The 8,414-nt window shown below is 36.1% G+C and overlaps 1 non-coding gene and 1 pseudogene across 1 annotated transcript; both read right to left on the bottom strand.

The window, feature by feature from the left end:
* Positions 1–1,179: 1,179 nt before the first annotated feature.
* LOC141459985 (large subunit ribosomal RNA) lies at positions 1,180–4,149 on the bottom strand (annotated as a pseudogene).
* A 721-nt stretch (positions 4,150–4,870) lies between these two features.
* LOC141459972 (5.8S ribosomal RNA) lies at positions 4,871–5,025 on the bottom strand. The gene has a single exon (XR_012461669.1). It is a non-coding gene; the product is annotated as a 5.8S ribosomal RNA (ribosomal RNA).
* Positions 5,026–8,414: the final 3,389 nt, after the last annotated feature.

The following is an 8,414-nucleotide window of genomic DNA, read 5'->3' as shown; positions in this document are numbered from 1 at the left end:
CACACATTCTTTCCACATGCAAACCCACTCTCAACCCTGGGGTCAACCATACACCCAAATATTTATACTCTCGTACCACTTTCACTCTTTCGCCACTCATAAATATCCGGGGTGGCCTCTCCTCATTCAATCTTCCTTTCAACAACATTGCCGCTGTTTTCCTTTCACACACTCCTAACTTCCGCTGCCCACACCATTCACTCACAAAAGCACAACACACCGTCCCCTTCCTCTCTATCCCCACTCGTGACTCAGCCTCTATCAATACACACAAATCGTCCATATACGCAAACCCTACCATACCCCTAGCTCTAAGTTCGCCCAAAATTTGATTGAAAGCCATGCACCACAGGTACGGTCCTAACACCGATCCCTGAGGGCACCCCCTCTCAACCTTCTCCACCACTTCACACGTCCTGGCCTTCAAGATCACCGAACGTTCCGTGAGAAAACTCACCATAACCTTGTACAATTCCTTCGTGATGCCACACTCCAGCAATCTTAACTTCAGATGTGGCCACCACAGGTGATCGAAGGCCCCTCTAATATCAAAAAATAACCCCATCACGTACTTAGAGCTAGACCCATCCACTCTCCTTCCAACCTCCATTAACACATCTTCCACTCCCCTTCCTTTCCGACATCCATACTGCCACTCATCCCATCCCCTCTCAATTACTCCCCACATTCTTTCCAAAATCACTCTCTCCCACACTTTCCCTAAACATGGCAACAAGCATACTGGTCTGTACGAAGAAACCATCCCCGGATCCCTATCATCCCCCTTTCGCAGCATCACCAATTCACCCTCCTTCCATCCCTTAGGAAACATTCCCGCATCCCAACACTCATTCAACACACTCACAATATCCCCCCCTATCACCTCCCATCCATACTCAATCATATCAACAGTCACCCCGTCTGGCCCAGGCGCTTTCCCCTTCTTAAACCTCTCTATTGCACCCAACACCTCCCCTTCATCTATGGGCCCTAAATCCCCTTCAACCGCCTCCCGCTCTCTCTCGGTTACTCTCTCCCTCACCTCTCTCTGCCACTCCGTCTCCAATTCCCTTTCATCCCTTACCACCACCCCCTTAACCATTTCCCTAAGTATCCCCTCCATGTCGTTAACCATTCCCGCCTCCGTCCGTAAAGCATGCCATAATCTCTTCCCTTTATACTTCCCACTCTCCAACTTATAACCTAAACCCCACAGAGGGAATCTCGTTAATCCATTCATGCGCGTCACTAATTAGATGACGAGGCATTTGGCTACCTTAAGAGAGTCATAGTTACTCCCGCCGTTTACCCGCGCTTGCTTGAATTTCTTCACTTTGACATTCAGAGCACTGGGCAGAAATCACATTGCGTCAACACCCGTTGGGGCCATCGCAATGCTTTGTTTTAATTAGACAGTCGGATTCCCCTTGTCCGTGCCAGTTCTGAGTTGACTGTTGAATGTCGGCCGAAGAGATCGTAAGCCAGGTCGACCAGCTAGCAAAAGCCAGCGGTAACCACACGGCTAACGACTCGCAGCAAGGAAGATCCGTGGGTGGCCAAGGCACGGGACCGAGCTCGGATCCAAAAGCGCAGAAACGCAATTTTCTCCTCGCCCAGGCCCGGCACGTTGACACCGCTCCACTTCCCGACCAAGCCCGGCACGACTCAGTCCTCAGAGCCAATCCTTATCCCGAAGTTACGGATCGGATTTGCCGACTTCCCTTACCTACATTATTCTATCGACTAGAGGCTATTGACCTTGGAGACCTGCTGCGGATATGGGTACGAGCCGGCGCGGGGTTCCTCGTGGCCCTCTCCCGGATTTTCAAGGTCCGTAGGGAAGATCCGGACACCGCCGTAACTGCGGTGCTCTTCGCGTTCCAAACCCTATCTCCCTGCTAGAGGTTTCCAGGGAACTCGAACGCTTATAGAGAAGAGACAACTCTCTCCGAATTTCCCTACGGCGTCTCCGGGTCTTGTCGGGTTACCCCGACGAGTTCTCAAATGAGAGCCCGATTTGGAACGGTTCCGCTGCCGGGTTCCGGAATAGGAACCGGATTCCCTTTCGCCCAGATAGCGCCAAACATTTAATAAAAAAAAATTATTTAACGGGCGCATATCGCTTCGGATTTCTCCTAGGGCTTAGGATCGACTGACTCTTGTGCAACAGCTGTTCACAAGAAACCCTTCTCCACATCAGTCCTCCAGGGCCTCGCTGGAGTATTTGCTACTACCACCAAGATCTGCACCAGCGACGGCTCCAGGCGGGCTCTCGCCCAGACCCTTCTGCGCTCATCGCCGCGGCCCTCTTACTCATCAAGACATAATGATGATATAGTAATAAACTTTGTAATTAACAATACTGCAGTCAAGACTACAACATTAATTAACACACAGCTTATTAATCATCTTTGTCATTGACGGCAGAGTATAGGCACGACGCTACAGCGCCATCCATTTTCAGGGCTAGTTGCTTCGGCAGGTGAGTTGTTACACACTCCTTAGCGGATTCCAACTTCCATGGCCACCGTCCTGCTGTCTTAAGCAACCAACGCCTTTCATGGTTTCACATGAGCGTCAATTTAGGCGCCTTAACTCTGCGTTTGGTTCATCCCACAGCGCCAGTTCTGCTTACCAAAATTGGCCCACTTGGCACTCTGATCCTATTCCCACGGCTTCACTTTTAAGAAAGCCGGGGATCTCATCTATTTGGAGTTTGAGAATAGGTTGAGGTCGTTTCGACCCCAATGCCTCTAATCATTCGCTCTACCGGATGAGACTCGTCTCAACCGAGTGCAAGCTATCCTGAGGGAAACTTCAGAGGGAACCAGCTACTAGATGGTTCGATTGGTCTTTCGCCCCTATACCCAGCTCCGACGATCGATTTGCACGTCAGAATCGCTGCGGACCTCCACCAGGGTTTCCCCTGGCTTCGTCCTGGCCAGGCATAGTTCACCATCTTTCGGGTATCAGCGTGTACGCTATAGGTGCGCATTGACTTGCAAAGCAAGAATCAAGCGCCCTGGGAATGCGGGAAAATCTTATACATTGCTGCACAATATTTTCCATCTTCCCTAAAGTAGAGAATGTAAAAATTTACAAAACTCCAACTCTTTACTTTCATTTTGCCTATGGGTTTATAGGCCCAATGACTTGCGTACACGCTAAACTCCTTGGTCCGTGTTTCAAGACGGGTCGGATAAGAGCCTGAACCTGAATCGCTGCCGACCGGTGATAATAAGCACAGTCCTAGGAACAGTTTACCAACAGTAGGCGGAATAGTTAACCGGTTAAAAATCCGAATTGAAACTATTTTTTACCAACCCACTTGCAAACAGCCATATTTTAGGACACTTTCCATTATATATATTTTTACATATATATAATTTCATGTGGCTCAACACCATAATTCGTTACTGTCAATTTTATCCAGTATATAAAACGGCTAAAACTGTTTTAAAGAAAATACCTTAACGGTATAACTTAGAACAGACATAATAGCCAAATACTTAGAATATTTATTGACAGGTCACAACGTCCTACTAAGGGAGAAGTGCGGTCCACCATTACCCTTGCTATTCAAATGAGAGCGACCAAACCCACTATCACAGCTGTTACACTGAATAGGGCGAGAGGCCATCTCAAATCATTTAAAAGTTGAGCAAATGGTAAGACGTGAATCTCCCCTTCCGGATATTCAGGTCTTTTCCGTTTACCCCTGAGCGGTTTCACGTACTCTTGAACTCTCTCTTCAAAGTTCTTTTCAACTTTCCCTCACGGTACTTGTTCGCTATCGGTCTCGTGGTTGTATTTAGCCTTAGATGGAGTTTACCACCTACTTAGGGCTGCACTCTCAAGCAACCCGACTCTAAGGAGAGGCCCACCCGAAATAGACATTTGCCAACAACGGGCCTGGCACCCTCTCGGGACCGTGGCCTCGTTCAAGATGGACTTGGGCGAAATGCACATATCTTGGGGTTAATTGAGCCCTCCCAAACACTACATTTCCCTAAAAGCAATGCTTTTGGGATTCAGTGCTGGGCTAATCCCTGTTCACTCGCAGCTACTAAGGGAATCCCTGTTGGTTTCTTTTCCACCGCTTACTAATATGCTTAAATTCAGCGGGGAATCCCACCTAATCTGAGGTCGAAATATTTTTTTAATTTTTTTTCTTTCCTTTCTTGCAAAAAATTACTTTGTTCTATAATTGCCTTTAATATAGTTAACATTAATAACAAATCTAATTACCTGGGATTTATAGTATAATTGAAAAAATTTCCATTTATTTATAAAATTTAGCAGCAAATTTACAAGTAAAACTTTATTAGTGGATCAAGTTTTTCTTTTTTTTTACAAATAGGGAATAGAAAAAAATTCGCCTAGACTATATCTAACTAGCGAAAATTTATTAAATTCTTTTCCCTTTGTAATTGTAAAAAAATTGAAACAAAGAAAAATTATCTTTTTTTCACCACTTAATACTTGCAATAAAATTATATTGCCACTAACCAGGTTATAGATTTTTAACATTATTGATTGTTTAAAAAACTATATTTACATTATAGAAAGCAATTTTTAAGTAATGACAAGAAAAAGGGAAAAAAAAAATAAATTATAAAGTATTTAAAAATGCTGAATTACTATAAAAAAGATGTGTACTTTTTATAGAAAAAAACAGGACATTTCATTTTTTTTCATATCCTTTTTCCTTTAAAAAAAAGTTATATAGCAAAAACCCCAATATACAAATATACTTTGTGTGTGAGAGGCTTGCTGCTACTACTAGTTTTAAAGAAAAAAAATAATGGGATGAAAAAAAAACTTGCGCGCACTATTTTTATATAAAAAATATATGCTAGCAATTATTTAACGACCCTCAGACAGGCGTGGCCCTTGGATAGAATCCCAGGGCCGCAATGTGCGTTCAAAATGTCGATGTTCATGTGTCCTGCAGTTCACATGACGACGCGCAGTTTGCTGCGTCTTTCATCGACCCACGAGCCGAGTGATCCGCCGCTCAGGGTAATAATTTTGTTTTAAAAAATAATTGAAACTTTTCTTTTTTTATAAATTTTAATATTTAACCTTATAAGGTTAATATTAAAAAATAAATTATTAACTTTCACGCAAATATGGTTGGAAAATTAAATCTACCATAAATGCAAGAACTAAATAATTTTTTTTCTTTATTAATGATCCTTCCGCAGGTTCACCTACGGAAACCTTGTTACGACTTTTACTTCCTCTAAATGATCAAGTTTGGTCATCTTTCCAGCGTACATCAATACCAACAAAGTTAATAAAGAATAACCGCCAGTCCGAAGACCTCACTAAATCATTCAATCGGTAGTAGCGACGGGCGGTGTGTACAAAGGGCAGGGACGTAATCAACGCGAGCTTATGACTCGCGCTTACTGGGAATTCCTCGTTCATGGGGAACAATTGCAAGCCCCAATTCCTAGCACGAAGGAGGTTCAGCGGGTTACCCGGGCCTTTCGGCCAGGGAAGTACACGCTGATTCCTTCAGTGTAGCGCGCGTGCGGCCCAGGACATCTAAGGGCATCACAGACCTGTTATTGCTCAATCTCGTGCGGCTGTAAGCCGCCTGTCCCTTTAAGAAGAATAAGTGTCGCCGGTAGCATTGATACCGGTATCGTCTAGTTAATAGGCTAGAGTCTCGTTCGTTATCGGAATTAACCAGACAAATCGATCCACCAACTAAGAACGGCCATGCACCACTACCCACTGAATCAAGAAAGAGCTATCAATCTGTCAATCCTTCCAATGTCCTGGCCTGGTGAGGTTTCCCGTGTTGAGTCAAATTAAGCCGCAGGCTCCACTCCTGGTGGTGCCCTTCCGTCAATTCCTTTAAGTTTCAGCTTTGCAACAAATTAAAGTATACATTGTACGTTTGAATAAATAACCTTCTTGTTAGTTTACAATGTATACTTTAAAAAAAAAAAAATAATAATAATAATCACTTTTAATCGAGTGTTTAAAAGTTTACTTTTACAATGTATTATATATATTTTGTGTAATTTAAATTTTTTAAAAATTTATTTTACACTGTATACTTTTATTGCTAAATTTGTTTTTAAAGTATACATTGTACGTTTAAAAATTTTTTTTTAAAGTTAATTTACAATGCATACTTTTGTATTTACAAGTTCACTTTTACAATGTACACTTTTATTATATATTTTTTAGTTTTTTTTTTTTTTTTTATCTACTTTACAATGTATACTTTTATTGCTAAATTTGTCTAAAAGTATACATTCAAATGGTATACATTGTACGTTTAAATAAATAATTTTCTTGTTAGTTTACAATGTATACTTTTAAAAAAATAATAATAATAATCACTTTTAATCGAGTGTTTAAAAGTTTACTTTTACAATGTATTATATATATTTTGTGTAATTTAAATTTTTTAAAAATTTATTTTACACTGTATACTTTTATTGCTAAATTTGTTTTTAAAGTATACATTGTACGTTTGAATAAATAACTTTCTTGTTAGTTTACAATGTATACTTTTAAAAAAATAATAATAATAATCACTTTTAATCGAGTGTTTAAAAGTTTACTTTTACAATGTATTATATATATTTTGTGTAATTTAAATTTTTTAAAAATTTATTTTACAATGTATACTTTTATTGCTAAATTTGTTTTTAAAGTATACATTGTACGTTTGAATAAATAACCTTCTTGTTAGTTTACAATGTATACTTTAAAAAAAAAAAAAAAAATAATAATAATCACTTTTAATCGAGTGTTTAAAAGTTTACTTTTACAATGTATTATATATATTTTGTGTAATTTAAATTTTTTAAAAATTTATTTTACACTGTATACTTTTATTGCTAAATTTGTTTTTAAAGTATACATTGTACGTTTGAATAAATAACTTTCTTGTTAGTTTACAATGTATACTTTTAAAAAAATAATAATAATAATCACTTTTAATCGAGTGTTTAAAAGTTTACTTTTACAATGTATTATATATATTTTGTGTAATTTAAATTTTTTAAAAATTTATTTTACAATGTATACTTTTATTGCTAAATTTGTTTTTAAAGTATACATTGTACGTTTGAATAAATAACTTTCTTGTTAGTTTACAATGTATACTTTTAAAAAAATAATAATAATAATCACTTTTAATCGAGTGTTTAAAAGTTTACTTTTACAATGTATTATATATATTTTGTGTAATTTAAATTTTTTAAAAATTTATTTTACAATGTATACTTTTATTGCTAAATTTGTTTTTAAAGTATACATTGTACGTTTGAATAAATAACTTTCTTGTTAGTTTACAATGTATACTTTTAAAAAAATAATAATAATAATCACTTTTAATCGAGTGTTTAAAAGTTTACTTTTACAATGTATTATATATATTTTGTGTAATTTAAATTTTTTAAAAATTTATTTTACAATGTATACTTTTATTGCTAAATTTGTTTTTAAAGTATACATTGTACGTTTGAATAAATAACCTTCTTGTTAGTTTACAATGTATACTTTAAAAAAAAAAAAATAATAATAATAATCACTTTTAATCGAGTGTTTAAAAGTTTACTTTTACAATGTATTATATATATTTTGTGTAATTTAAATTTTTTAAAAATTTATTTTACACTGTATACTTTTATTGCTAAATTTGTTTTTAAAGTATACATTGTACGTTTAAAATTTTTTTTTTAAAGTTAATTTACAATGCATACTTTTGTATTTACAAGTTCACTTTTACAATGTACACTTTTATTATATATTTTTTAGTTTTTTTTTTTTTTTTTATCTACTTTACAATGTATACTTTTATTGCTAAATTTGTCTAAAAGTATACATTCAAATGGTATACATTGTACGTTTAAATAAATAATTTTCTTGTTAGTTTACAATGTATACTTTTAAAAAAATAATAATAATAATCACTTTTAATCGAGTGTTTAAAAGTTTACTTTTACAATGTATTATATATATTTTGTGTAATTTAAATTTTTTAAAAATTTATTTTACACTGTATACTTTTATTGCTAAATTTGTTTTTAAAGTATACATTGTACGTTTGAATAAATAACTTTCTTGTTAGTTTACAATGTATACTTTTAAAAAAATAATAATAATAATCACTTTTAATCGAGTGTTTAAAAGTTTACTTTTACAATGTATTATATATATTTTGTGTAATTTAAATTTTTTAAAAATTTATTTTACAATGTATACTTTTATTGCTAAATTTGTTTTTAAAGTATACATTGTACGTTTGAATAAATAACCTTCTTGTTAGTTTACAATGTATACTTTAAAAAAAAAAAAAAAAATAATAATAATCACTTTTAATCGAGTGTTTAAAAGTTTACTTTTACAATGTATTATATATATTTTGTGTAATTTAAATTTTT

Source organism: Rhodnius prolixus, unplaced genomic scaffold (genome assembly GCF_049639745.1).
Source record: "Rhodnius prolixus isolate KJV_2025 unplaced genomic scaffold, Rpr scaffold_35, whole genome shotgun sequence".
In the NCBI taxonomy this organism is placed as follows: Eukaryota; Metazoa; Arthropoda; class Insecta; order Hemiptera; family Reduviidae; genus Rhodnius; species Rhodnius prolixus.
Note: the sequence above shows the minus strand (reverse complement) of the source record. Positions and strands in the feature narration are given on the sequence as shown.